General features: G+C 43.5%; 1 long non-coding RNA gene across 2 annotated transcripts in view; it reads right to left on the bottom strand.

Annotated features, from left to right (window-relative positions):
* The window catches only part of LOC120638978, a 202,201-nt gene extending 182,505 nt beyond the window's left edge, over window positions 1-19,696 (bottom strand). The window contains exons 1-2 of one of the 2 annotated variants that reach the window (XR_005661044.1): window positions 19,591-19,696; window positions 9,585-9,712 (exon numbers count right to left, since the gene is read on the bottom strand). This is a non-coding gene — a long non-coding RNA (uncharacterized LOC120638978). The remainder of the gene's footprint in view (window positions 1-9,584; window positions 9,713-19,590) is intronic. The other variant, XR_005661043.1, reaches the window with a different exon arrangement.
* Window positions 19,697-27,184: the final 7,488 nt, after the last annotated feature.

Genomic DNA, 27,184 nt, shown 5'->3' with positions numbered 1-27,184 from the left:
TTTAATGAGTCCTTGTAAGTCTCTTTTTCATCAGACATTTATTCATTAAACAGTTACAGTTACTATTGTCTAGACCATATAGAAGACAACAGAAAAATCGTTCTGTAGATCAATGAAAAATATTCGCTACCACACTTCAGTGAGTATGCCTCTTAAGCTAGCTTATTTCTCTCTCCATATAAAATACACACCAAAAAAGACACACACACACACACAGAGTCATCTAAAGTTTGAGGGCAATTGACATGATTAATAGCAAACAATTACTCTGAGGAGCACAAGCTGACAGTTAATATTCTCTGAAATCCATATAACTGATAAATAGTGGAATGAACAATTGCAATATCAGTATTAATATTTCATTTCCAGTGAAGGAATCCAGCTACAACTTCCATTCCTGATGACTTATACTGGAAAGTTATTCCAAAATGATTTAATATAGGCAGCTTTTAGGTGATGGTAACACGCTGCACGTTTGATTTGGGTATACAGAGCAAACATTAGGTTGGATCTATGACTCACTTTCCAGAAGGAAAAAGAGCAACACAAAGTGGTATATTTATCCCCTGGCCACAGCCTGAGTCGGGAAGAGAATGGACCTTATCTTGTACTCTTCCGAGTGTTTAGTGCCGTGAACATAGTAAGTGTTCAATAAATACCATTGATTAAATGCTCAGTGAATATCATAGATGATTCCATTTCAAGACACAGAGAGCTGTGTCCCCAACTTAATGCAATATGGCATTCCCTCATAGAATCACTCGGCACACATCTCTCCACTCAAGACCCTCCACGGACTTCCTGTATTCACCACATCAAACAAAATCTCCTAATAGTATTAATATTTAAGTGCTTATTATATGCCAGGCACTGGACTAAGTGCCAAGGTAAATACAACAAATCAGATGGGACATAGCCCTGTCCCACCCAGGTCTGCCTTAGGAGAGGGAACATATATTGAATCACGATTTTAGAGTTGAGGATAGAGAAGTTAAGTGACTTACTCAAGGTCATAGAGCAGACAAGTGGTGGAACTGGGACTAGAGCTCAAAGAAGCAATGAGGTCTATTGAGTTTGAGGTCAATACTATTTACTGAATATTTACTATGCAGAGGACTGTAGTAAGCACTTGGGAGAGTACAGTGCAACAAACTAGCAGGCATGTCCCCTGGCCATAACAAGCTTACAGCCTAACAAGTTTACAATGCAGTGGAAAGAACACAGGCCTGGGATCAAGGGACCTGGGTTCTAATTGTGGTTCTGCTGTTTGCCTGTTGTGTGACCTTGAGCAACTTGCTTCATTTCTCTAGGCCTCAGTTCATTCATCTGTGAAATAAGGATTCAGTACCTGCTCTCCCTTCTGCTTAGACTGGAAGCCCCATAATATAATAACAACAATGGTATTTGTAAAGCACTTACTATGTACCAAACACTCTTGTAAGCATGGGGGTAGATATAAGGTAATCAGGGTGTCCCACGTGAGGCTCACAGTCTTAATCATTTTACAGTTGAGGTAACTGAGGCACAGAGAAATCCCAAGGTCAGACAGCAAACAAGTGGCAGAGCTTGGATTAGAACTCATGTCCTCTGACTCCCAAGCCTATGCTCTTCCCACTAAGGCACACTGCTTTGCTGGTGCCCCACATGAGGCAGAGGCTGTGTCCGACCTGATGATCTTATACTGCTCCAGCACTTAGTAGGTGTTGGGCATATAGAAAGCATTTAACAAAAACCACAATTACTATCATCATTACTAGGTCCCCTGACTCCCAGGCCCCTGACTTTCCTTTAGACCATGTTGCTTTTCAGTTTTAAAGCTCTAAATCAAAAACAGCCAAATAGGTTGACTATGTCAAAGTTGCTGTACCTTCGGCTCTAATATTCTTTTAGAAAGCTCTATTTCCCGTTTGTAAACCCCAAACATGTTTCAGCACGTATTTAGAAAGAGCCTTTGGGGTGTTTTTTTTTTTAGAAGATTGTGTTGTATTATCCTCTTTTCAGAAGGTCATTTCATCCTCAACAAATGTTTGCTCAGGCACAGAGGAAGTCAGATACGATGACAATTTCTAATCCAAGATCAGTAAATAGAGGTCACCCACACCATGTCTTACCTGTTGTACAAAACAAGAAAAGGCCAATATTGTTCTTCGGATAAAACTGACAGGATTTTACCCGAAAATTGTTCTGTCAGCCTTCTCATTCACCACTGATTGGGGGAGTCTTTCTTGAGACAAGGAAGTTTTGAAGGAAAAACATCACGCAAGCGTGGTGACAGCCAATCAATTGTATTTGAGACCTTATTGTTTGCCAAGTGCTATAGTAGGTGCTTGGGAGAATATGGTAGAATTGGTAGACACATTACCTGCCCACAAAGAGTTCACAGTCTCAAGGGTGAGACACATTAAAAGTTACTGAAAGGGAAATGGGAGAATATAAGGATTTGTATCTAAGAACTGTGAGGCTGGGAGTGGGGTACACATCAAGTGCTTAAGGGGTAAAAATCCAAGTGCATAGGTGGCCCAGAAGGGAGGGGAAGAGGAGAATTCAGGGATTGATGTGGAGTTTCCTTCCTTTTCATAGTGGACAGACCACTGTTCTCCTCACCTGCAATGCCCTACTAGAATCACTCTTTGTCCAAGGAGCCTTTCATGGTGGGACAGAACGGTGGTCTGTCCACTATGAAAAGAAAGGAAACTCCACATCAGTGGGAGGAAGTGGTTAGGAATTGGTTGCAAGATAGATCAGATAAGTAGGTTGATATTCGAGGAGTGAAGTGTGCGGGCTAGGTTATAGTAGAAGATCAGTGACATAAGGGAGGAGGGGAATTGAGGGTTTTAAAGCTGATGATAAGGACTTTGATGCTGAGGTGAAACTCAGTTTCTTTGGGTTTTCTGAATGGTTTTTCAGAAAAATGATGCAGGCAGCAGAATGAAGTAGGGACTGGAGAGAGAAGAGGCAGGTGGCAGAGAGGTCAGGGAGGAGTCTCATGCAGTAAGCAAGGTGAGATAGGAGAAGGGCTTAGATCAGCATAGTAGCAGTTTGGGTGGAGAGAAAGTGGTGAATTCTAGAAATGATGTGAAGGTAGAACTGATAGAATACCATCTCATTCCACTGTGCTCTCCCAAGCACTTAATACCGCACCACTAAACAAAACCATTGATTGATCGAATGTGTGGGTTGAATGAGAGAGATGTGTTAAGGATAACGCTGAGGTAATGGGCTTGTGAAACAAGGAGGATGGTGGTGTTGTCTGTAGTGAGGGAAAAATCAGGGGAAAGCCAGGGTGTGGGTGGAAAGAGGAAGAATTCAGTTTTGGACCTGTGAAATTTGAGGCATCAGTGGGACATTCAGTAGAGAAATCCAGGAATTAGGAGGAAATGTGATTCTTCGGGAAGGAGAGAAGTTGGGGCTGGAGAGATAGATTTGGGAATCTACCACAAAGAGATGGAGTTAGAAGTTGTGGAAGCAAATGAGTTCTCTATGGAAGTGGGTGTAGATAGAAAATATAAGGGGACACGGAACTGAGTCTTAAGGGATTCCTAGAGTTAGAGAGTGAGACATAGAGGAGGAGTCTGAGAAAGAAATTGAGAAAGAGTGTCCAGAATGGTAGGACGAGAACCAGGAGAGAACAGTGTCAGTGGTGTCAAGGTTAGATAATGTTTCCAGAAAAATGCAGTGGTTCACAGTGTCAAAGGCAAGCTGTGAGGTCAAAGAGGATTAAGAGAAGAGTAGGATAGTGGAGGTTAGAGAAGAATGGCAGGAGGGAAATGGGGAGATAACTGGAGTGTGCCATGGCGTCAAGACAGGGTTTTTGTTATTTTTTAGGATGGGGTTACACAGGCATGTTTGGAAAGCAGTGAAGAAAGAGCAGTTGGAAAGTGAGTGGTTGAAGATTGCAGTCCTGCAGGGAAGAAGGGAGGGGGCAAGTGTTTCAATAAACTGAGAAGGGACTGGGTCAGAGGTGCAGCTTGAAGAGGGTAGAGTTTGAGGAGGTAGGAGATATCTTGAGATTCTGCTGGGAAAGATGTGAGTGGGTTGGAGCTGGTTTCTTGCCAGTGGTCCATATGGACCCTGAATTTCTGGTTGAAGGTGGAATGATTCAAATAACTGGCCCACAGCACTTTTTGTTGTTTTTTTTTAATGGGAATTTGTTAAGCACTTCCTATGTGCCAGACACTGTGATACATGAAACCATTAGCTGCCCCAGTGCGTCTGGATCTACCTTCATCCCCAGCAGCATCGGAGTAGACTGAACACAAGTAGCCCGGGCACTGGGTGGGACAAACAGAAGAAGACTAAACCCTTGTTCTCCTTGAAGAAATGGAATGTGCCACTTCTTGATTCAACAATTCAAGTGCCTAGTACATCGCATCTCCACGCATGGGCGTTCAATAAATGATATCATGTATCCCATCTGCTTTTTTTTTTTATGGCATTAAGTACTACGTGCCAGGCACTGTAGATACAAGCTAATCAGGTTGGACACGGTTTATGTACCACATGGGGCTCACAGTCTTAATCCCCACTTTATAGATGAAGTAATTGAGGCAAAGAGAACTTGAGTGACTTGCCCAAGTTCAGCCAGCTGACAAGTGACAGAGCCAGGATTAGAACTCTGGTCTTCTCTCAGGCCCATTGTCTTTCCACTAGGCTACGGTGCTTATATTGTATCTAGACTGTAAGCCCGTCAAACGGCAGGGACTGTCTCTATCTGTTGCCGACTTGTTCATCCCAAGCGCTTAGTACAGTGCTCTGCACATAGTAAGCACTCAATAAATACTATTGAATTGAATGAATACCCTAGCCCTTAATACAGCGTTTGACACTGATTAAGTGCTTTACAAATATCATTTCTACTACAGTATAAATATACACTCTGTGTGACATTGTATTCTCCCGGGCACTTAGTATAGCAATCTGCATGTAGTAAGTGCTCAAATACTATTGATTGACGCTGTTACTCTCAAGGAGCTTAGCGCTGAGTGGGTTGAGCTGACTGTCTTAGTGACTTTCTGGCTTTAAAGAGCTGCTTAGGTGTCCTGTATCCATCAGCGCTAGCAGAACTCAAGGAGCCCTCGAGGAGATACAGGGCTTGGGGCCTGAGGGAGCAGGTCACCCTCGAGGGAAGGCTGGGAAGAGTCCCCAGTTCTCTTCTCCATCCACAGAACTTTGTTTCTTCTGGATTCTAGCTAGAAACGCTGGATGCAGAGTCGGGCTTGGGACTTGTTGTGAAGACAGCTTTTACTACATAAATAGCTGATCTGTAGGCAGATAGTGAAGTGTGAAATACTTCCCCAGGGATTTCATATGAATAGGCTTTCTGGCCCAGACTTGAGCAGTGAAATGCTACCAGCTTCCAAACAAACAGATTGGGTGAGACTCACAAAAGATCCTTTCCTCTGCCCTCCCCAGGATAGGTTTGGGCCTCAGTAGGTGTGGGATACTCCTCCATCTCCCTGAGGATATGAGCGAACACCTCCACTTCCCTGAGGTCAACTCTTCTTAGTCATTTCTGCCACTAGTAGTGACTGACCAAGTCCCCTTTGCAAGGGGGAGGAAGAGCCAAATGCATTACATCTTTTCCATGTAACAAAACTGATTATAACAATAATGGTGTTTTTAATGTGTTCTGAAGTACCTGAAGAGGAAAAAGCCAAGGAATGGGATTCAGGAGAACAGACTACAAATCACAAGAAGGGCAGGGACTCTGTCCAACCTATCTTGTATCTACCCCAGCACTTATTCAAGTGCTTAGCACCTAGTGAGCACTTAATACCATTAATACCATCATTATTATTAACAGTAGTTTGGCAATTCCCCGGGGGGAGGGGGGGGTGAGTGAGAGCAAGATGAGATGGGGAGGATGGGATGGTGATATTGTTGGATGGGTATGGATAGGGACAAATTTGTTTTTGCTTTAATTTAACAACAAAAAAAAGAGGGTAGGAAAATTTGAGATGGGGTGGGAAAGGAGAGGGTGTGGAGTTGGTGGGGTAGAGTGGAAAGCAGCATGGTGTAATAGATAGAGCACGGCACTGGGAGTCAGAAGGTCATGGGTTCTAGTCCCTGCTCTGCTGCTTGTCAGCTGTGTGGCCTTGGACAAATCACTTAGCATCTCTGAGTTTGTTACCTCATCTGTAAAATGGGGATTAAGACTGTGAACCCCAGGTGGGACAGGGTCTATGTCCAAGCTGATTTGCTTGTATCCATCCCAGTGCTTACTATACTGCCTGGCACATAGTAAATGCTTAAATACCATAATTATTAGTAGTAGTATTATTAGAGTAGAGAGAGAAGAAAACTGCTTACCTGAAACCAGCTGGTGACCTTCAGTGAGTTCACAGCTAGCCCAACTACCTAGCTCTGGGGTAGATACAGGAATTGTCTCTATCTGTTGCCAAATTGTACATTCCAAGCGCTTAGTACAGTGCTCTGCACATAGTAAGCGCTCAATAAAAACTATTGAATGAATGAATGAATACAAGCAAATTGGGTTGGATACAGTCCCTGTCCCACATGGGGTTCAGTCTTAATCCCCATTTTACAGATGAGGTAACCAAAGCACAGAGAACTGAAGCAACTTGCTCAAGGTCACACAGCAGACTAGTGGCAGAGCAGGGATTAGAACCCAGGTCCTTCTGACACCCATGTCCATGCTCCATACACTAGTCCATACTCCTTCCAGCCCCATCCCTCTGCCATGTCAGTTTCTTCTAAATCCAATCTCTGCCAATCTGGCCTTGCCCTTCACCCTGGCCCACACCCCTTCAACGCAGTTATTGTGGCACAATAACAGTGTCAGAAAATGGATGCTATTTTATCTCCAAATGTGATTTCCCCAACTGCTCTTTCAGGGTTGTTGTGATCAGAAATGTCTATTGATGAAAAACCTCTAAGCTCCACTTCTTCCTACTGCCTGTTACGGAACAGACAGTCTTGTGTATAAATGTTTATCAGAACTGTCAGGATCTTGTGGATGAAAATTGGCATTTCTATTCTTTATCCCTCAGTGACTCACACACATTTGTCCTTTGACTCATCCAAATTTTTTGACATAAATCTTCAGAGTTTGAAGACAAAATGCTGTAGAAACAAGGCTGGTAGCTACAAAGGCTTATTCTATATCACGTCTAAAGAACAGGGTGTAGAAACACAACATATACCAAAAAGATGTCTCATTTATCCCCTTCCTACTTTCCCTCATCCCCATCACCATTGCTTTCCCTGTTTGCTACTCTTTTCTATTTCCCTGATATTCAATTTTATTTTCATTCTTCACCGCCCGCCCCTGGCAACCAGGAAACTCTTAAAGTGGATTTCAATCTTGAAAAGAGCCCCCCAAAAGAAGGGAGTCTTCAGCATCATTTAGGGTTTGGGAGCTTACCCAGAGACACAGCCTGGCAGGGGTCCTCATTTAAGGGTGGAAAGTGTTTGCTGGCCATTATGCTTGAAGCATGTTTTATAAGAGTCTGCATCAGATTATTTATTACTCCCAAACAATGAATCTCCCTCTAGATTGCCTCAATTTCATTTTCAACTCTTTTCATTGCTTTAAGAGCCCACCTGTTTCCATTCATCAATCAATGGTATTAAGCACTTACTATTTTTAGAGCACTGAACTAAGCACTAGCCCCCTCTCAGGGTCACACCGCGACTACAGGAGTGAGAGTCAAGCAGAGAAATACCCATTCCATTCCTAGCTCGGGCAACAGCTAGCAAGTGGAAGACAATCTGCTACAGGTCAAAACTCACCTGTGCTGGGCAGCAGCAGCAGCACAGGAGAGAGTCAAGGGTGGAGATTCAAGTTCATTGCACGGAAGGAGGCAGTGGTAAACAACTTCCATATTTTTACCAAGAAAAAGCTCTACGGACCCACTAGCAGAACGATTGCAGATGGAGGTATTAGACTTTAAGCCCGTCAATGGGCAGGGACTATCTGTTGCCGATTTGAACATTCCAAGCGCTTAGTACAGTGCTCTGCACATAGTAAGCGCTCAATAAATACTATTGAATAAGGTAGGGTGTTCTGGGAAAGATGTGTGCATGGCATCGTTATGGGGCAGAGATGACTTCACAGCATAAGACTAGATTAAGTACAATACAGTTGGTAGAAATGACACCTGCCATAGATTGGGTGTTCTGTGTGGGACTGTCTGATCTCATTATAAAGACTTTGACTGAGCCCTTAGTACATAGTAAGGGCATAATACATACTCTTATTATTACTACTACTTTTTATGTCAGTAAGTATTGTATCTTGCCTGTGTCTATTCAATTATTGAAGTTATAGCAACAACTTCAATGTAGGAATATCATCTATGCAGCCACACTGAGAGAATCTAGAGCTTCAAGAAAACACAAGAATCCACCAGCCACCTCCTCTTTCCCCTGGTACCCCGATATAGCATGGTCAGTAGTGAAAATACATCTCAACTCACCATCCTGTTTAGAACCTGTCCAAGATGAGGGGCTGTCGAATTATTCTTGGAGATCAACTCACCAGTCCTGTTTGGAAGTTTTCTCTTTTATCTAGCTGAAGTCTCTCCTACTTTAATTTAGTCAATATCCTCTTGCTTGGTCCTGATTGGACATGAGAAACAACTGGCATGGCATCTTCCCCCTAAAAGCTTCTTGCATAATGGTCATCCACAGGCTTCTCACTTCAAGACATGTTCTATCTGTGGTCCATTCTCTCTGACTATTGGATCATTTTCAGTAGGCCCACATCTGGGAAAGCTCTTTCCCTTCCTAGATTGGTCATTTATTTCATCCTTATAGCTCCTTCTTTCCACTTGTCCACACAAAATGTTTCATTCCCAAGCCACAAATAACCATCTGGCAAGTAGTTCATCTGAGCTAAAATTGGGTGCAACTCTATTCTTATGAGAAGACGAGCAGTATTGCCTAGTAGAAAAACCCTGGCCTGGGAATAACAGGATTTGGGTTCTAATCTTCCACTCTTCCAAATCTTCCACTCACATGCTCTGTTTCTTTGGGAAAGTTGTGTAGTTTTTCTGAACCTCAGTTTCCTTATCTGTAAAATGGGGTACTGTTCTAAGAGCTGGAGTAGATACAAGGTTGGACACAGTCCCTGTCCCACATAGGGCTCTCCATCTTAATTCCTATTTTACAGATGTGGGAGTTGGGGCACAAACATGTTAAGCCAAGGTCACACAGCAGACAAGTGGCAGATTCAAATTAGAACCCCGCTCCTTTTGACTCCCAGGCCAGTGCTCTATCCACTTGGCCATGCTGATTCAAGACCTGTTCTCCCTCTCACTTAGACTGCAAGTCCTGTGTGGGAAAGGGATTGTGTCCAGCCTAACGTTATCTTCTATCTTCCCCAGAGATTATTAGAGTGCTTGGCACATAATAAGCGCTTAAATACCACTATTATTATTCTGACCATTTTAGGCAAGAGTCTAGAATCATAAACACTTATTCCATAACATTCCTTTCCTGGAGAAGATGCTTCCTTGTCCAGCACTTCCCTGGCCATTGCTACTCACCACCCACCACCAGGAGTGAATCAATCAAATCAATGGTATAGAGGTATATAGTTCACGACGACATAGACAACTCACCCAACTGAAGCTCCCGAAGTAAAACTTCCCTCTGGAACTGTGGTGGGAAATCAATTTCTTTCTCCAAAGTCACTGTACACCAAGCAATAAAGAAAAAGGCAATTTTCACTCTTCATTTTCCCAGTACACTAGACAGTGAGAAGATAAACACAAAAGAAGCAGCACGGCTTAATGGAAAGTGCACACACCTGGGAGCCAGAGGACTTGGGTCCTAATCCCTGCTCTGCCACTTGCTCACTGTGGGATCTGGAGCAAATCACTTAACTTCCCTGTGCCTCAGTTACTTTATCTGTAAAATGAAGATTAAATTCCCTTCCCTCTTAGACTGTGATCCCCATTTGGGATAGGGACTGTGCCTGATCTGATTATCTTGTATCTACCACAGAACTTAGTACAGTGCCTGGCACATAGTAAGCCCTTAAGTAACATAAAGTCAGTGGGAAACTCAGGATAAAAATTGTGTAATAACCTGTTCATAACAGCAACAAATAAAGGGAAATAGAAAAGCAGAGAGACACAGTCAGGCTTCCTTTTCACTAAGGGGAAAACTTCCTCTCTTGCTTAGCAGTTAATCTCACCTACGCCACTTGGAAGATTGAGAAACAGAACTAATTGCAAATCAGGTTTGTCAAAATCACACCTTACCTTACTGGAAATGTCTAAGTGTCTCACAAGAGCAAACCCACCAAATGAAGTCACTAATTATGAACAGTTTAAAAAAGAAATTTTCCCATTTTCCTTCCACTGAATGGCCATCTTCTTAAGCAGCTGCTTTTTCAGCTCAGAATTTCTATTGAGAATCTGTAGTTGAAGAATTCTGTCCAAAGGCACATAATTCTCATCAGCAAGTTTGGTTACCACAGGCCTTCTCTAAGGCTGACAGGTGTGTTCCCAAAAGAGCTGTTATCAGCAAAATCCACATCTGAAAGCTATTGTTTTAAAGGAAAATAGGGAAATGCAACTTAACCTTCCCCCACAAAATATCATTAATGAAAACACGTGAAAAGGAAGAAGTCTGTGGATTGGAGCATGAACCTGCAGCCCCTCATCACCCTCTTCTTAATAATTCTGCTATTCCTTGAATGCTTACTTTGCGCCAAGCATTGTACTAAGCACTGGAGTAGACTCAGTGTATGTATATAGGCTGCAACCCCTGTCCCATGTATGGCTCAGAGTCAAATGAGGAGGGAAAACCAAATATTTTTCCTTCCTCTATTTTACAGATGAGGAAGCTGAAGTACAATGAAGCTGTGACTTGCCCCACATCAACCAGCGGGCACATGATAGAGCTGGAATTAAAGCACAGCTCCTCTAACTCCCAGGCTTATGATCCTTCCACTAAACCACACCACTTATTCCATGCTTCTACATCTTTAGTAATACTAGTAGTAAGAGCAATCACATGTACTAAATGCTTTTATGATTTTTAAGCAGGCATTAAATTAAGTGTTGGGATAGAGACAGGATAATCCTTTTCTCTACTTCTAGTCCCTCCTGTAACCCTGACTTGCTTTTTTATTCATCTCCCCTCTCAGCCCCACAATACTTGGGTATATATTTGTAATTTATTCATATTAATGTCTGCCTCCCCCTCTAGACTATGAGCTCATTGTGGGCAGGGAATGTGTTTGTTGGTGACATTGTACTCTCCCAAGCACTTAGTATGGAGCTTTGCACACAGTAAGCATTCAATATGATTGACTGAAAGGTTGTACACAATCCTTGTCCCCATATGGAGCTTACAGTCTAGCCCCATTTTCCAGATGAGGTAACTGAGGCCCATAGAAGTGAAGTTCCTTGCCCAAGGACATACAGCAGATAAGTCATTGTGCAGAGATTAGAACCCAGGTCCTTCTGGCTCCCAGGACTGTGTTCTAGAGCACTGAATTAAGTGTTTGGGAGACTCCAATTTAACAAAGTTAGTAGACAGTACTTGGCACATAGTAAGCACTTAAATATAATCATTACTATTATTCCCTGCCCACAGTGAGCTGTACTGATTGATTATAAGGACTATGTCTACCAACTTTGTTGTAATAATACTAATAATTGTAATATTTAAGCACTTACTATGTGCCAGGCACTGTACTAAGCATTGTGGTGGATACGAGCAAATTGGATTGGACACAGTCCCTGACCCACATGGAGCTCACAGTCTCAGTCCATTGTACTCTCCCAAGCACTTAGTAAAGTGTGTGCTCCCAGTATGCACTCAAATGCCAATGATAGATGGATTCATTATACTCAATTGCTTTCCCTAACCTCTTCTGCCCCTAAGCTATAAGTTCCTTAATGGCAGGGTTGTGTCTACCAACTATACGTGTACTCTTAAGTGCTTAGTACAATGCTCAATAAGTACCAGTGATTGATCCATCTACTATACTCAGTTGTTTCCCCTGTCTGTGTCTTTTGCTAAACTATAAGCTCCTAGAAGGCAGGGTTTGAGCCTACCAACTCTATTGAACTCTCTTAAGGGTTTAGTCCCTAACTCTGCATATAGTAGATGCTCTATAAATATCACTGATCGACTGATTAGAGGCCAGAGAGCTTGTACAGTTCTCAGAAACTCTCAGGCCCCAGGGAAGCTGATTGAGACACTCAGCTTGGTCAGGCAGGTTGTGGTGAAGTGTTGGTTGGGTGAAGGAGTGGGCTGGAACTTCGGAGTCTTGCTGTCAGTGAAGCCTGTAACTGACACACAGGTCTGGGATAGCCAGAAAGTTGTCCTCACTGTCTGAAATACCTATCTGTTGGGACCAAGTGTTGGGAACCAAAAGTCACTGGGAGAGAAGTCCTTCCAAGCTAAGGATGAGTGGAGGGGAGGGCCACTGAAGGATTTAGGGAGAGAAAAGGGGATTCGAGGGAAATCGAGAAGATAATTAAAAGATTGTTATTAGTGGTAATACTAATAATAGTGGCCTGTGTAAACCTCTTACTTAATGTCATGCATTGTACTGAATGCTGGGGTAGAAAGACTACTCAGGTTGGACACAGTCCCTGTCTCTCATGGAGCTCACAGTCTAAGTAGGTGGGAGAACAGGTATTAATCCTCATTTCATGGAGGAAACAGGCACAGGAGAAGTAAAGGGACTTTCCCAAGTTGCAGAGCTGAGGTCGAACTCAGGCCCATACTCTTTCAACTAGGACAACCTAATTCTCATGCTTTTTGTGGATAGGGACATCTAACCAACTTTATTGTATTGTACTTTCCCAAGTGCTCAATACGGAGCTCTGCCCCAGTAAGCACTTAATAAACACCATTGATTGACAATTATAAGGTCCTCTCCTGTTGTGGGTCATTTCTACCAACTCCACTGTATTCTAATCCAGTGATCTAAGAAACTCATGATCTGATAAAATGCACTCTAATCACTGAATTCAAATCAATGTAAGAACTTCAGAGGTTGAGGAGGCAGAGAAGTGAAGTGTTTAAGTAAGCTGTGCAGTGGTATCTCAAAGTGGCACTAGAATTCCATATCCCTAGAGAGAGCAAAATGGTACTCTTACAGGAGATGGCTGGACTACCCAGAACAAAGAAGAAAAGTCCAGCAAAAAAAGAACACTGAAAGCATCTTATCTTTGGTTTAAAAACTACCTGAAAAATAGAAATGGGAACCATCCAAATTTACTTTCTACCCATAACCACCTTTCGAAAAATAGCATCTTCCAGTCCATGTATCCTCAATGTGTTTGTGCACCAAGCCTGACTGTCGCTACTGGCCCTTCTTTGTTAATGTGGTGGATGTAGGACTCTAATCAAAACCTACCCAACAGTGTTTGACAATTTATCTAATTGAGAAACCGTGAAATTAAATTACCATGGTCCAATTCTGAAAGAGGCCTTTTACTAATTTGGTCTACACTCTCCATTGGTGATGGAAATAATTGCTCTGTGATGGATTAATGAGAAGTTCCTGGTGGAGGAGGATGGGAGGAGAAGTGGTAGAGTGATTAAAAACAAATTATAAAAGAAATGATTTTGTGTTTGGGAGGAGGGAAGACAGACTGCTCAGTGGCGAGTGTGACACACAAGAGCCTCTAATACTTAGTCATCTAGGCACTTTTTTGGGGTGGTGGTGGGAGGGGGGTGTTGTAGTCTGGGAAGGATATTAAAGCCATTTAATTCACCCAGGGAGAGTACAGTCTAAATGATACCATCACTCCTTAATTGATTCAAGTAGTAAATCAATTTCCATAATAATCCAATCACAGATACCAATCAATCCCTAATGCATGCAATGTGATCTTTAAAGAACTCCAAGCTATTAAGATCCCTGAAGAAGTAGGCCATCTTTAGGCATTAATTACCTTCAATCATTGTTCAGTCAAGATGGAAGGATAATTTCACATTAGTTAATTTAATTGATCAAAGGGAATTCAATTTTCCTTTGGCCCCAAGAATAGAGGTGGTCTAAGTGTTAATGACTGTCAGAGGCTAGGCCTTCTATTAACCTCTCACACAGGGGATAAGCCAGTGAGATGATGTGGTATTATGCCCACACCAGATCCTCAGCTCTTCCTCAATCTCATTTCTCCATCTCTCTCTTTTGATATCAAAATCATATTTGAGCACAAACAACACACCATTAACATGTAATCCAAGCCTCTTCCTCCTCTTTCTCCCCTCCCCTTTCTCTCCTCCTCCCACCTTATTTTTTTTTATGGGGAGGATGGGTAAACCAGAAAAGAAGCCCCAGTAAAACTGGTAGAATCAGACTCAACCACCTTTCCCAGCAACTTCACATGGCTTTGTCCCCTCCGTTGGGTTGTCAAAGTCCTCCTGAGTCCTCCTGAAACTACCAACCCATGTTCTGAGAAAGAATAAGTAAGCAGGTATTGGCAATAGTGTTTTAACAAAGGACACTGTACAGATGGGGAATGTTTCTGTGTTTCCTGACCCCTGTAGCTGTTTCCATATCATGTTTCCAGACCGGCAGACAGGGAGTCCACATAGCCCCTGTCCTGCCTGTTTTATATTTCATCCATCTCTAACTCTGCACAAGCAAAAAAAGCAAGAGAGGAAATTTTGCATAGGTTGAAAGAATCTGTTTCCAAAGGGAGATTTGCTGCATCTCCTTATTGTCCGAGAGCTACATGCTAGCCTGGAGGGATCAGGGAATGAGATGAAGTAAAAGAGAAGCAGTATGGCCTAATGGAAAGACCATGGACCTGGGAGTCAAGAGGACCTAGGTTCTAATCCCAACTCTCCCAATTGTTTACTGTGTGATCTTAGGCAAGTCACTTGACTTCTCCGTGCCTCAATTCTCCTGTTCTCCCTCCTACTTAGACTATGAGCTCAGTGCAGGACAGGAACTGTGTCCAACCTAAACAACCCAAATCTACCCCAGGGCTTAGAACAGAGCCTGCCACATAGTACGGACTTAAATACCAGTTTGCAGGTGCCCTCTCACTCTCCCACTTTCCCAGTAGGTGAGTGGGTTCATTTCTTTCCCTTCCCCCTGCACCCCACCCTCAACCTGAACCCAGTATTCCGTCATACTCCCCAAACCACCACTCCCAAAACCCTACCATGTAAAGGAGGGACTCATTGTTTTTTTTTAAGCACCTACTCTGTGCCAAACACTGTGTAGTGCCCTGGAGTGGGAAAACAGAATAAACCATCTAGTTGGGGAAATAGGCACTGAAAGAAATTACAGGTAAGAGGAAATAATCAAAAGTAAATGTACATAAGTGTAATGGATGAATACTCAAGTGCTTAGGTGACTGGAAAGTGCTGAAGGGGTACTGGGTGGAGAAATAGGATGCGAGGCTAGAGATGAGTAGTAGAGGGCCTCCTTGGTAAGATGTAATTCCAGAAAGGCTTTGAAGATGGGGAGAGGAGTGTTTTGCAGGATGTGAAGGGAGAGGGTGATCTAGGCAGAAAGGTGGGAGTGAGAAAGAGGTAGGTAGTGAGAGAGAGAATGAGTCATAGAGATAAGGTTGGTATGAGCAGAATGAAACTTGAGATCTAGGAGGCAATGGAGCAATAGGAAAATAGTGTGGCCTAGTGGAAAGAGCCCAGGCCTAGGATTCAGAGGACCTGGGTTCTAATCCCAGCTCCACCACTGGTCTGTTTGTATGATCTTGGGCAAGTCACTTCACTGTGCCTCAGTTACCTGAAAACTGTGTTTCAGACTGTGAGCTCTTTGTGGTTCAGGGACTGTGTCAAATCTGATTATCTTGTATCTTCCCCAGCACTTAGTACAGTACCTAGTACACAGTAACCACAAATACCATTTAAAAAAACTGGGTAAGCTAGAGGAAAAATAGCAGGAGAAAGCTGACTGTAGGACTTGAAGTCAGTTGTCGGGAGTTGTTGTTTGATGCAGAGAGGAATGGGAAGCTATTGAAATCACTCTGGCAGCATACAGCAAAGTGGAATATTCAAGGCTCACCTGCCAGCCATTCTGGTGCTAATCCAAGAAAAACTTCACACCTTTGTTTGTGGAACTAAATGCCTGACATTCAAATCAATGAAAACCTTTTCACACATTTATTCAAAGAGCCTATTCCTGTTGGCTAAAAATCCCTTGTGTGTACCTCTATTGATATCTACTGGCATTGCCAACATTTTGTACTTAACGAAAAGAGTTATCCTTTGATTTCTGAATCTCATCTGCCTCAGGTGAAACAAAGCAATGAACAGAAAAAGAAGTTAAAACCTCTGGGTCTTTTGGGGAAGTTTTGCATATGAGCAGTGATTTTCACCCCTTCAAACACAGTTTGATGTGTTCAGACAGCTCTGTGCAGGCCAGGGAACATGTCTACCAGCTTTATTGTATTATATCCTCAGGTGCTTGGTGCAGTTCTCTGCACACTGAGAACTCAATAAATACCACTGATAAGTTGATTTAGTGGGAGTTTTAGTTGCCCTGAGAGATTCAGTAACATTTAGGGTAGCCGTTAGTAGGATGGGTGGTTGAGTTAGAACTAAAGTGCTCCCGTCTGACCCTTTCATCATCACTGTTGGAATGAAGTGAAGCCATTAATGTTGGTATTTGTTAAGCGCTTACTATGTGCCGAGCACTGTTCTAAGCGCTGGGGTAGACATAGGGGAATCAGGTTGTCCCACGTGGGGCTCACAGTCTTAATCCCCATTTTACAGATGAGGGAACTGAGGCACAGAGAAGTTAAGTGACTTGCCCACAGTCACACAGCCGACAAGTGGCAGAGCTGGGATTCGAACTCATGAGCCCTGACTCCAAAGCCCATGCTCTTTCCACTGAGCCATGCTGCTTCTCCAATAATGTTGGTATTTGTTAAGCGCTTACTATGTGCCAAGCACTGTTCTAAGCGCTGGGGTAGACACAGGGGAATCAGGTTGTCCCACGTGGGGCTCACAGTCTTAATCCTCATTTTACAGATGAGGTAACTGAGGCACAGAGAAGTTAAGTGACTTGCCCAAAGTCACACAGCTGACAAGTGGCCGAGCCGGGATTCAAACCCATGAACTCTGACTCCAAAGCCCGTGCTCTTTCCACTGAGCCACGCTGCTTCGTCATCGGTCCAGTTGCAGCCATGTAAGAGATTGCAGTGAGGGATCTGAGAGCTGGAGTCAAACATGCTTGGAGCTCAGACTACAAGCATCATCAAGCATCTTTGAGACAGTGGTTCAAGAACTGCTAGATAGGCACGACTGTGCCCTAGAGGCACACACCCAAGAAGACATGGAACAGATCTCTGCAAAATGTGGATGCAAAGTCTGAAGAAAGGGGGAGTCACAAGCCAGCCTACACGTGGGGGGAACAGCACAGCCTAGTGGAAAGAGCCCAGGTCTGGGAGCCAGAAGACCTGGGTTCTAATTCCCACTCATTTGCCTGCTGTGTGACCTTGGGCAAATCACTTCACTTCAGTGCCTCAGTTTCCTCAGCTGTAAAGTGGGGATTCAACACCTGTCTCCCTCCTACTTAGATTGTGAGCCCCATGTGGAACAGGGACTGACACCAGCCTGATTAATTTATATCACTCCAGTGCTTAAAATCTAGTAAGTGTTTATAATCAATACTATAATTTAATCAGCAGCTAGAGAGGCTCCAGTCATTTGTAAGTGAAGAAACCAGCTTCCTTTCCTGAGGTGCTTTTCAAATAAATCCACAGTAGTTATAAGAGTCAAAAAGACTTCATGAATGACTCAAATATACCTTCCAGAATAATCCTGAAGCAGTGTGGCCTAGGAAAAAAAAAGAGTGCTGGCCTGGAAGTTACAGGACCTGGGTTCTAATCCCAGCTCTGCCACCTGCCTGATGGGTACCTTGGCAAAGTGGGACAGGGACTGTGTCCAGCCTGATTAACTTGTATCTACCACAGTGCTTGACACATAGTAAGTGCTCAACAAATGTCATCATCATGACTTTGCTGTGCCTCAGTTTCTTCATCTGTAAAATGGGGATTAAATACCTGATCTCCTTCCCCCTTAGACTGGAGCCCCAGGTATTGTATCTACCCCACTTAAGTGATTGGCACATAGGAAGCACTTAAACACCACAATCATTATTCAACCCTACCCACAAAGGTTTTCCATGGAAACAGATGAATTTTGCTGCATAAATAAGATGCTGTCCAAAGAGGCAAAATGTCAGTGATTTTTACTGAGCACTTATTGAGTGCATTATGATGAACCTGGGAGAGTGCAGCTGAGCCAAGTGACAGTTTCTTTACCCTTGAGGAATTTTTAATCTAGACAGGGGAGTCAAAGAAATTATTTACAAGATTCACAACTGCAAGTTAGAACATGGCAGCAATCAAGCTCCCTATCAATTTTAAATGGAAGAAAATAAGATTTATAGACACTGTAAAGTATAATCTCAAAGTCTGAGAAGAGAATTTCCCCCCCAAAACATGATGATGGTGGTATTTGTTAAGTGCTTACTATATGCCAAAAACTGTTTTAAGTGCCAGAAGATACAAAGTAATCTGATTGTCTCAAGGGGGCTCACAGTCTTAATCCCCATTTTCCTGATGGCTGAGTTTAAGTCCTAATCACTCAGGAAAGGGAATTTACATAAAGAAACAACAGTGGTCGGGATAGTGTCCATCACTAGTCATTTTCCAGGGCCTGAAGTGTAACAAGGAAGTAAGCAAGGGATGGAAGGCAGCACCCTGAGACATGCCTGCAAAGGTACAGGACACATTTATGGCATAAGTAGCCATGGCAGACTGCTTTTGCTGTTCCTTAGTGGCATATCAGTTGTCACTGGCTGCTACAATCTTTGCTGCCCATTTTTGGTGGGTACTTCTCATGATTTTTTTCTGGTCCAGTCTATCTGGAAGGCCACACACCCGGGGAGAGGGAATGGGTACTCTGATGAGAAGCCTTCAACTCTGATCCTAGCAGCTCAAGACAGGACTGGAATTTATGATTGCCAATTCCCACAGCAGAGTTCTTTCCACTGGACCAACAATATGGCTGGAAGGTATTTTCTCACAAATAAACTACAGGTCAGACAATAAGTGTCTGGTTGCAGGTTTGGGTCAAGGGTGAGTGAGCTGGCTGGCACTACCACCCCAGACTAGCCAGGTTGGGAAGTGGCTGGGATTATGTCACCCTATTATACCAACATTTGAATTAGCTCCAAGCAGAATTAACACACACATTCCCTGCCCTTAACCAGCTTCCAATCTATAGGATGAGACAGATATTAAAGTCCACCATTATCACTAAAAATAATAATGTTACTTGTTAAACACTTACTATGGGCCAAGACCTGTTCTAAATCCTGGGGCAGTTAGACTATATACAGTTCCTGTCCCACATGGGGGTCATAGTCAATCCCCATTTTACAGATGAGGTAACTGAAGCTCAAAGAAGACAAGTGATTTGCTCAGGATCACACAGCAGACAAGTGGCAGAGCCAGAATTAGAACCAAGATCCTTCTGACTCCAGGCCCATATTCTATTCCATTTCAAATCCCAGCCCCAAATCACCCTTTAAAGTAAAAAAAACAAAAAAAAACAAAAAAAACACAGCCTATAAAAACTCTCTGCTTATCCCTGGATAGTAAAACTCACCACTGGACTTCTTGGAACCAACTCTCCCCTACACCACTCCTTCACAGACCTTTAGGTCTCCCCCTGCTCAAGAGAGAGTGACCATTTCCTCTTCCTACTACTGAATAAATAAGCCAAATACCTAATTGTTGTCAGCTTGGAGTGGTTGCTCTAACTCCTGGGTAAAGCTCTAGAAACCTGTTACACCTGAGGCAGATTCCAGAGTTAGCAGGTCAGGGCAGTGATAAATTGTATCCAGCCTTTGCCACTAACCGCTAGGCTACTTTCTGTAGTGGGAAGTGACTTTTTCAGATGATACTCCTGCTCCCATCCCCTCTTGGAGGCTTTTGTTTGGACATATTATCAAAGTTGAATGGGCATTATTTGAAGAAATCCTCCACCCCTTTCCCTAATGGCAATGGTCTCTATTCATGGCATCTTTTCATCACACGATCCAGCAGCTGTTAATGCAACCCACCAATGCGGCTACTCGGGAGAGCATTCTGCTTTCATCTTCTCAACCCACCGTATCTCTCTGGATCAAAGAGCTTCAAAAAGAAGGAAGACATCATTTGATGCCAAAAACTGGCTGTGTGTGTGCGTTGTGGGGTTGGAGAAGAGACATCAAGATGTGCCCATCCCCCAGAGGAAACACCGACGTTTTGGAAGGCTGGTGGCCTTTGGGATGGGGACCAACCACTGAGGGAAATGCCATGTTGGAAGTGAAATGCCCTTTGTTCTAGAATTCCACTGGATTTCTAGCCAGTTGTTAGATGGCTCCTTGGTGGCAGTGACCCTGTCTTCAACTTTTATTGTCTGCTCTCAAGTACCTAGTCCAGTGTTCTGCAACCAGCAGGCATCTAGTATAGTGCTCTGCAAACAGAAATCCCAATAAATAGTGAGACAGAGAGAGAGAGAGAGAGAGAGAGAGAGAGAGAGACAGAAGAGACAGAAAGCAAAAAGAAACTCCCCAGAGTTAGTGTTTTCCTCCTGCTCACACAAGTCTTCCTACAAAGCTGCTCATACCAGCTTTAGTTTTCATATTGTTTCTGATGTTTTTATGTTTCCACTGTTTTTATCCTTCCTTGGGTGTCTCCTCCTCAACTTATTCTTAGATAATGCATCATAAGAGGAGAAAAAGACCATGTCTAACTCTCCCAACAATCTTTCCTAGTACCTAATACAGGGGTTAGCACACAATAGATGCTTAATAAATGTCATTGCTACTAACACCTAATATTGCCTGTTGAAGCAACCAAAGGAAATTTAATCAGGGAGTAAAACAATCTTCATTATGTCCTCATAGATTCTGTGTTTAAAGAATGGACTTTCTTAGGTCTGGAGTCAGTGGTCCAAGATTGGGAGGGAAGAAGACAAAAACGAAGAGAAAAAGAGACAGAAATAGACAGATGCAAAGACAGAAACAGGTGCAATGAGACAGACGAGAGAAGGAGGCAGAGACAGAGAGAAACCAGGTCTCCTGACACTTCCATGCCAGGGGCTCATTCCACTAGACCTCACTGTCTCCTGGATCTAGTGAAAGTGGTTCAAATGAGCTTTTGCCTCTGAATCATCTTTAGAGTCACTGAGTAAACAGCTTTGACACCTACACTGCATGCACTGCCTGTTCATCGCACATTATCAAAGCAAACCTCTAGTTTATTTGTAGCACTCAAAATAGGGAGCTATGTGGAAAGCGATCATTCACTGCTGCTCTGCTTTTACCTACAAACGGTTTGAGCTCTGCTTGTTGCTTGGTACCTGTTGTTGACAACCTTTGACAACTCAGCATCCAAATCATGCCACCCAGAGAACTGCAGCCTTGGTGCCACAGACATCAAGGTAGGCTAGGTCCATTCCAGGGTGGCCAGGGGAACCTTACACCACCACCTCTGTGCCATGGATGGGTATGAATGGAGAAACTGCCTTTCCACTCATAGGCACAATCGATCAATAGACCAAGCACTTACAGTGTGCAGAACACTGTAGTAAGCACTTGGGAAAATACACTACCTAGAGTGGACAAAGAATGATGATGGTGATCCTTATTAAGCATTTACTATGTGTCAAACACTGTGCTAAGCTCTGGGTAGGCAAGATAATTGGATCACACAAGTTCTGTCCCCTCGAGGGCTCACACTTAGGAGGGAGGGAGAACAATATTAATAATAATGTAGGTATTAGTTAAGCGCTTACTATGTGCAGAGCACTGTTCTAAGCGCTGGGGAAGATACAGGGTAATCAGGTTGTCCCACGTGAGGCTCACAGTTAATCCCCATTTTACAGATGAGGTAACTGAGGCATAGAGAAATTAGTGACTTGCCCACAGTCACACAGCTGACAAGTGGCAGAGCCAGGAGTCGAATCCATGACCTCTGACTCCGAAGCCCAGGCTCTTTCCACTGAGCCACGCTGCTTAGATACAGGGAAATCAGGTTGTTCCACATGAGGCTCACAGTCTTATCCCCATTTTACAGATGAGGTAACTGAGGCACAGAGAAGTTAAGTGACTTGCCTAAAATCAGACAGCTGAGAAATGGCAGAGCTGGGATTTGAACCCATGACCTCTGACTCCCAAGCCCATGCTCTTTCCACTGAGCCATGCTGAACAACCATTTTATCCCCATTTTTTTTTTTTACTAATGAAGAAACTGAGGTCCAAAAAGTGAAGTGATATACTCAGAAGCCTGCAGAGGCAATTGGGTGGACTGAGCAAGGCACTCCATTTCTCTGGGTCTCTGTTTCCTCATCTGTAAAATGAAGGCTTAAGACTGTAAGCCCTATGTGGGACAGGGATTGTGTCCAACATCATTATCTTGGGCTTAGTCCAGGCACTGACACATAGCAAGGGCTTAACAAATACTATTAAAAAATGGAACTAGAACACAGATCAATCATTTTCAATACATCAATGGTATTTACTAAACACTTACTTTGTACAAAGACCTGTAGTAAGTGCTTGGGTGAGTACAGTATGATCTCTGACCTCAAGTAGCTTGGGTAGATACAATAAGATCAGGTCAGTCACAGTCCCTGTCCCACATGGGGCTCAGAATCTAATGGGGAAGGAGAACCAGTATTCAATCCCCATTTTACTGATGAGATAACTGAGGCACAGAGAAGTAACTTGCCCAAGATCACACAGCAGGTGAATGAATGATGAAGCCAGAATTAGAATCCAGGTGCCCTGACTCCCAGTCCCTTTCTACTCTGCCACTATAACAATTTTATTCTTAGAACGTCCACCGAGCCACCAGCTTTATTAAACAGCACCAACCCAGCCTACTTCTTCATTGGAAACTTCCAAAGGCAGGGCAGCCTCAAGAGGAGAAGCTGCCAATTCAGGCAGAACTACAGAGCCAAGCACGTTGGAAATGTGTTTTCTCTGAGCCACAGAAAAAGGCATTTTCCACTCCCTTGTCCTTGCAGCGATTGTGCGATAATGTTCCTGCTTCTTACAGCTGCCCTCTCACCAGGCCCTTCGGACCGAGCGTTTTTTTCATCTCAACTCCCGCCACATGATGAGGGTTTGAGCTTGGCCTTAACCTCCCCTGCAGCTTCTCTGATACTCTTACTACAAATCCTCACAGCTACAGTCAACTTACACCAAGCTAAGAAAATTGCCGAGGAAGATTGTGTGCTCTCACAGTCAGAAACCATCGACAAAAAAGGTCCATGGATTACCACCAAGCTAAACTCAGATGAACCTTCTAAATCTAAAGCCTCACAGTTTTCAGGCCTAACTGATAAGTCCTCCTCTATTGCACTTTCAATAATAATTTTGCCAAGCCTGGGATCTTAATCTCAGGCAATCTCAATCAATCAATGGCATTTACTGAGTATTTATACTGTGCAGGAAACAATACCAAGTACATTACAAGAGAGTTGGTAGATATATCTGTGGCCCCACAACAAGCTTAGTCTAGAGAAGCTACTTCACCGGGGAGGTAACTGGCCAACATCTGTGAATTGAGCCAATGAGTAGGAGAATGGACTTGCTGACAAAATGGCTCAAAAGCATGTATGTTACTTCCTAAATTACAGTTAAATTCAAGGTTAAAAGACTTGAGTTTCCCTAATCGTCTAATTTGGAGGATACACTATCCAACCACATGCCACCACAACTGTAAGTCAACATAAATAATGAAAAAAATTATTCAGAAATTCTCCACTTCTCCTATACAGCAGTTTACTTGGGGTCATCTTTGTGAAGATGTGTTATAAACCACTTCACACTACCTATTTTTGCCCAATCAAGACAACTTCCACCCCAATTTCTCTGAAAAGAAATATCTAGATTACTGCAGATCCATCCCAAGAAGAAAAATATTATCTGGCAGAGAAACTGAAACAGTCTGGACATCCTACCTGGGCAGCCTGCTGTCAAGTGATGCACTGATAGACAAATTCAAAAATGAATTGTGATAGCCATGGATCATGTTAGCCAACACGTTGCTCATCAGATCAGTGGTTTTTCTTGTACATACACTGTGAGCTCTTTTGTGAGTGAGGAATGTGTCTACCAACTATGTCATATTGTACTTTTCCTAGAGCTTAGGATAGTGCTCTGCAAATGGTAAGCACTCAAATAGATGGATTGATTGACGTGTTCACTAGTAAGACAAAATTCATAAAGCAATATTACCACCTCCCTCCCAATTTACTCCCTGTAACAGCTTTTCCAAGCTCCTCCCCAAGTTTTCAGCATACCCTAGGATTTGAATTATTGAAGGAAAGAACAGATTGCCTAATAATATGTTGAGACCTTTAAATGGTTAGAAAACAGTTTGAGGTCTGGCAGCCACCCATGTGAGCATAACTATACCAATAGCATTCACTGAGTACTTACTATGTATCGGACACTGTGATAAATTCAACACAGTAAGTTCAGATGCTGTCCCTGTACTCATAGTGTAAAGGAGAGAGAGGAGAGTTATTTAATCCCCATTTTATGGAAGAGGAAACTGAAACATAGACAAATAAGGTGACTTGTCCCAGGTCACATGGTGGTCAAGTGACAGAGCTAGGATTAGAACACAGGGTTCCTAGTTCCTGGACCTGTGCTCTTTCCACTAGGCCACACTACTTCCCTCCTCAGTCATCCCTCAGACCTCTGTGTACTGAACCGGGACTAGAACCCCAACCTCCTGTCTCCCAGTTCTGCAGTACTGAGTGTCTCTTTTTATTTAAAACGGCATAAAAAGGAGGCCATAAGAGACAGGAAACAGTCTCAGACTTGACATACCTCTGCTACCATGCTCCCCCATAATCAGACAACATGGGACCGAAGAAGGACCTCTCACAAGTGGCCATGGTGCTTTTATACTGGCTTTTCTCTCCCAACAGCCCTGTCTCCCAATCCAAGTAGTCTTGCTCGCTGAATCTTTGCAACAGATAATGTGAATCAGTTCTCAGCGGCCTCCAAGAATTCCCTCGGCTTGGAGACACTTGTAGACAACTAGAGAGTTGACCCTTTCTGTATGGAACGTAGGAGAAGGTTCTAATGGTTCCCTCTCTGCCAGGTAGTTGCCATCCTGGCTGATGTGATTAGGATTTGCCAAAGAGAAGACCAGAGATTCATGGCTTTGATGTCCCCAAGAAACAATTGGATTAAAGAAACAGTCTCCCTGAGAGAAGATTGACCAAGTGCAGAATATGATTCTGGCTAATAGCTCCCAATCCAAGACCAAAATTAGTTTTACCCTCAGCCAGTTTCATTGACATGGATTTACTTTAAATTGAAGACAGCAGGAAATAGGAGTAGAATCAATCCAAGTGTTTTTTCCAGTGGTGCACCTGCCTTTTTAAAGCTCACAGCAGAGAGAGCTAGGACAGAGTCAGAACTTTTGATTAACTAAAGATGGAAAAAGGGAGTAATAAAGGGTTCAAAAGCATGATGTGGCAGTGCTGGGGGAGGGGGACCACCTCCTCTTCTTTGTCCCTTTGCTATTGGATTGTGAGAAGGATTAGTATTTTAATAAACTGCAGTTTTCTGATTTAAGGCTTATGACTGATAGGCAATCTCACAGATCTGGATTCTATCGGGTTCTGTCAAGGAACGGTGGCGTGTCTGGCCTGGAAATGACATGCCTTGAGTTTATTCTCAAAGCTGCGGCTGGCGTGGAATCTGTTCTTGGAAGATAAAATGAAAACACCACCGTTCAGTTTCCTCGCCAATGCCTTCCCAGACCCAAGGTGGGAGAGAGGCAGCCACAAGCACCAGCAGGAGGAAGGAGGGAGAAAGTGTCAATCAGGAAGACCCAGCTCTTTTCTCTAGACTTGACTGCAGCATCAGCCTCCTCACGAATCTCCCTGCCTCCAGCCTCTTTCCTCTCCAGGCCATACTTTACTCTGTAGCCCAGATCATTTTTCTAAGACATCATTTATTGTACATCTCTCAACTCCTCAAAAACCTCCAGTGTTTACCCATTTTTCTCTGCATCAAGGAGCAACTCCTGAACATTACTTTGAAGTACCCATTCATCTCTCTACCCTCTATTTATCCTTTCTCCTCTCCCCGGCTTACACAGTCCACTCCTCTCAAGCCGACCCATTCACCAGACCCAATTCTTGTTTCCATTACTATTGACCTCCTGCTCACACACCTTCTCCTCTCTGGAACATCCTCCCCTTTCACATAATCAGCTGTACTGCATCGTAATCTCCCAAGTGTTTACTACAGTGCTCTGCTCACAATAAACACTCACTAAGTATCGATTGATTGATCCAGCAGACCACTGCTCTCCACACCTTCAAAGCCCTTCTGAAATCACATCTTCCCCAGGAAGCCTTCCCTGATAAATATCTAATCACTTTACTCCCCACCCCAAATGCCTATTTAGCACTTCTGTGTTACCTAGGGACTTGAATACTCACACTCTCTAAGCTGTACTTATGTACATTCCTTTTCATACTCTATCGCTTCTCCTTAACTATCACACTTTTTGTGTAAGCTCTTCGAGGGCAGGGATCACGCTAACTAACTCCACTGTATTCTTCCAAGCACTGAGCCCAGCAATGAGAAGGACTCAGTAAATACTATTATATTGACCCACTGTAGTCCAGAGAAGCTGTAATGCAGTCAGCAGCATGGCTTAGTGGAAAGATCACGGGCTTGGGAGTCAGAGAACATGGGTTCTAATCCTGGCTCTGCCATTTGTCTCCTGGGTGACCTAGGGCAAACCACTTAAGTTCTCTGTGCCTCAGTTACCTCATCTGTAAAATGGGGATTAAGACTGTGAGCCCCACATGGGACAAACTGATTATCTTGTATCTACCCCAGTACTTAGAACAGTGCTTGGCACATAGTAAGTACTTAAATACCATAATTACTATTATAATTATCAGTGGGACTACCAAGGAGCGAGGGGGCAAGTGCGGACTTTCAAAGGACTCTTCATCCATTCAGCAGCTTGTACCATGACCCGTCCTGGATCATGGATGAAATGGGAATGGCCCTGGATGGAGAGGCTGATCCAGGAAGGAAGGCTCCAGGGAGGAAAGGAAAGACCGTTGCTTAAAGGGGCAGAAGAAGCTGTGAGCAAAGGAAGGCTTAGGGAGAGCATTCCTGAGGTCAAGTCCAGGAGAGCCAGATGGAGGCTGTCTCCCGTTCTCT

This window comes from Ornithorhynchus anatinus, chromosome 18 (assembly GCF_004115215.2).
Source record: "Ornithorhynchus anatinus isolate Pmale09 chromosome 18, mOrnAna1.pri.v4, whole genome shotgun sequence".
In the NCBI taxonomy this organism is placed as follows: Eukaryota; Metazoa; Chordata; class Mammalia; order Monotremata; family Ornithorhynchidae; genus Ornithorhynchus; species Ornithorhynchus anatinus.
This window is presented reverse-complemented; position numbering and strand designations above follow the sequence as displayed.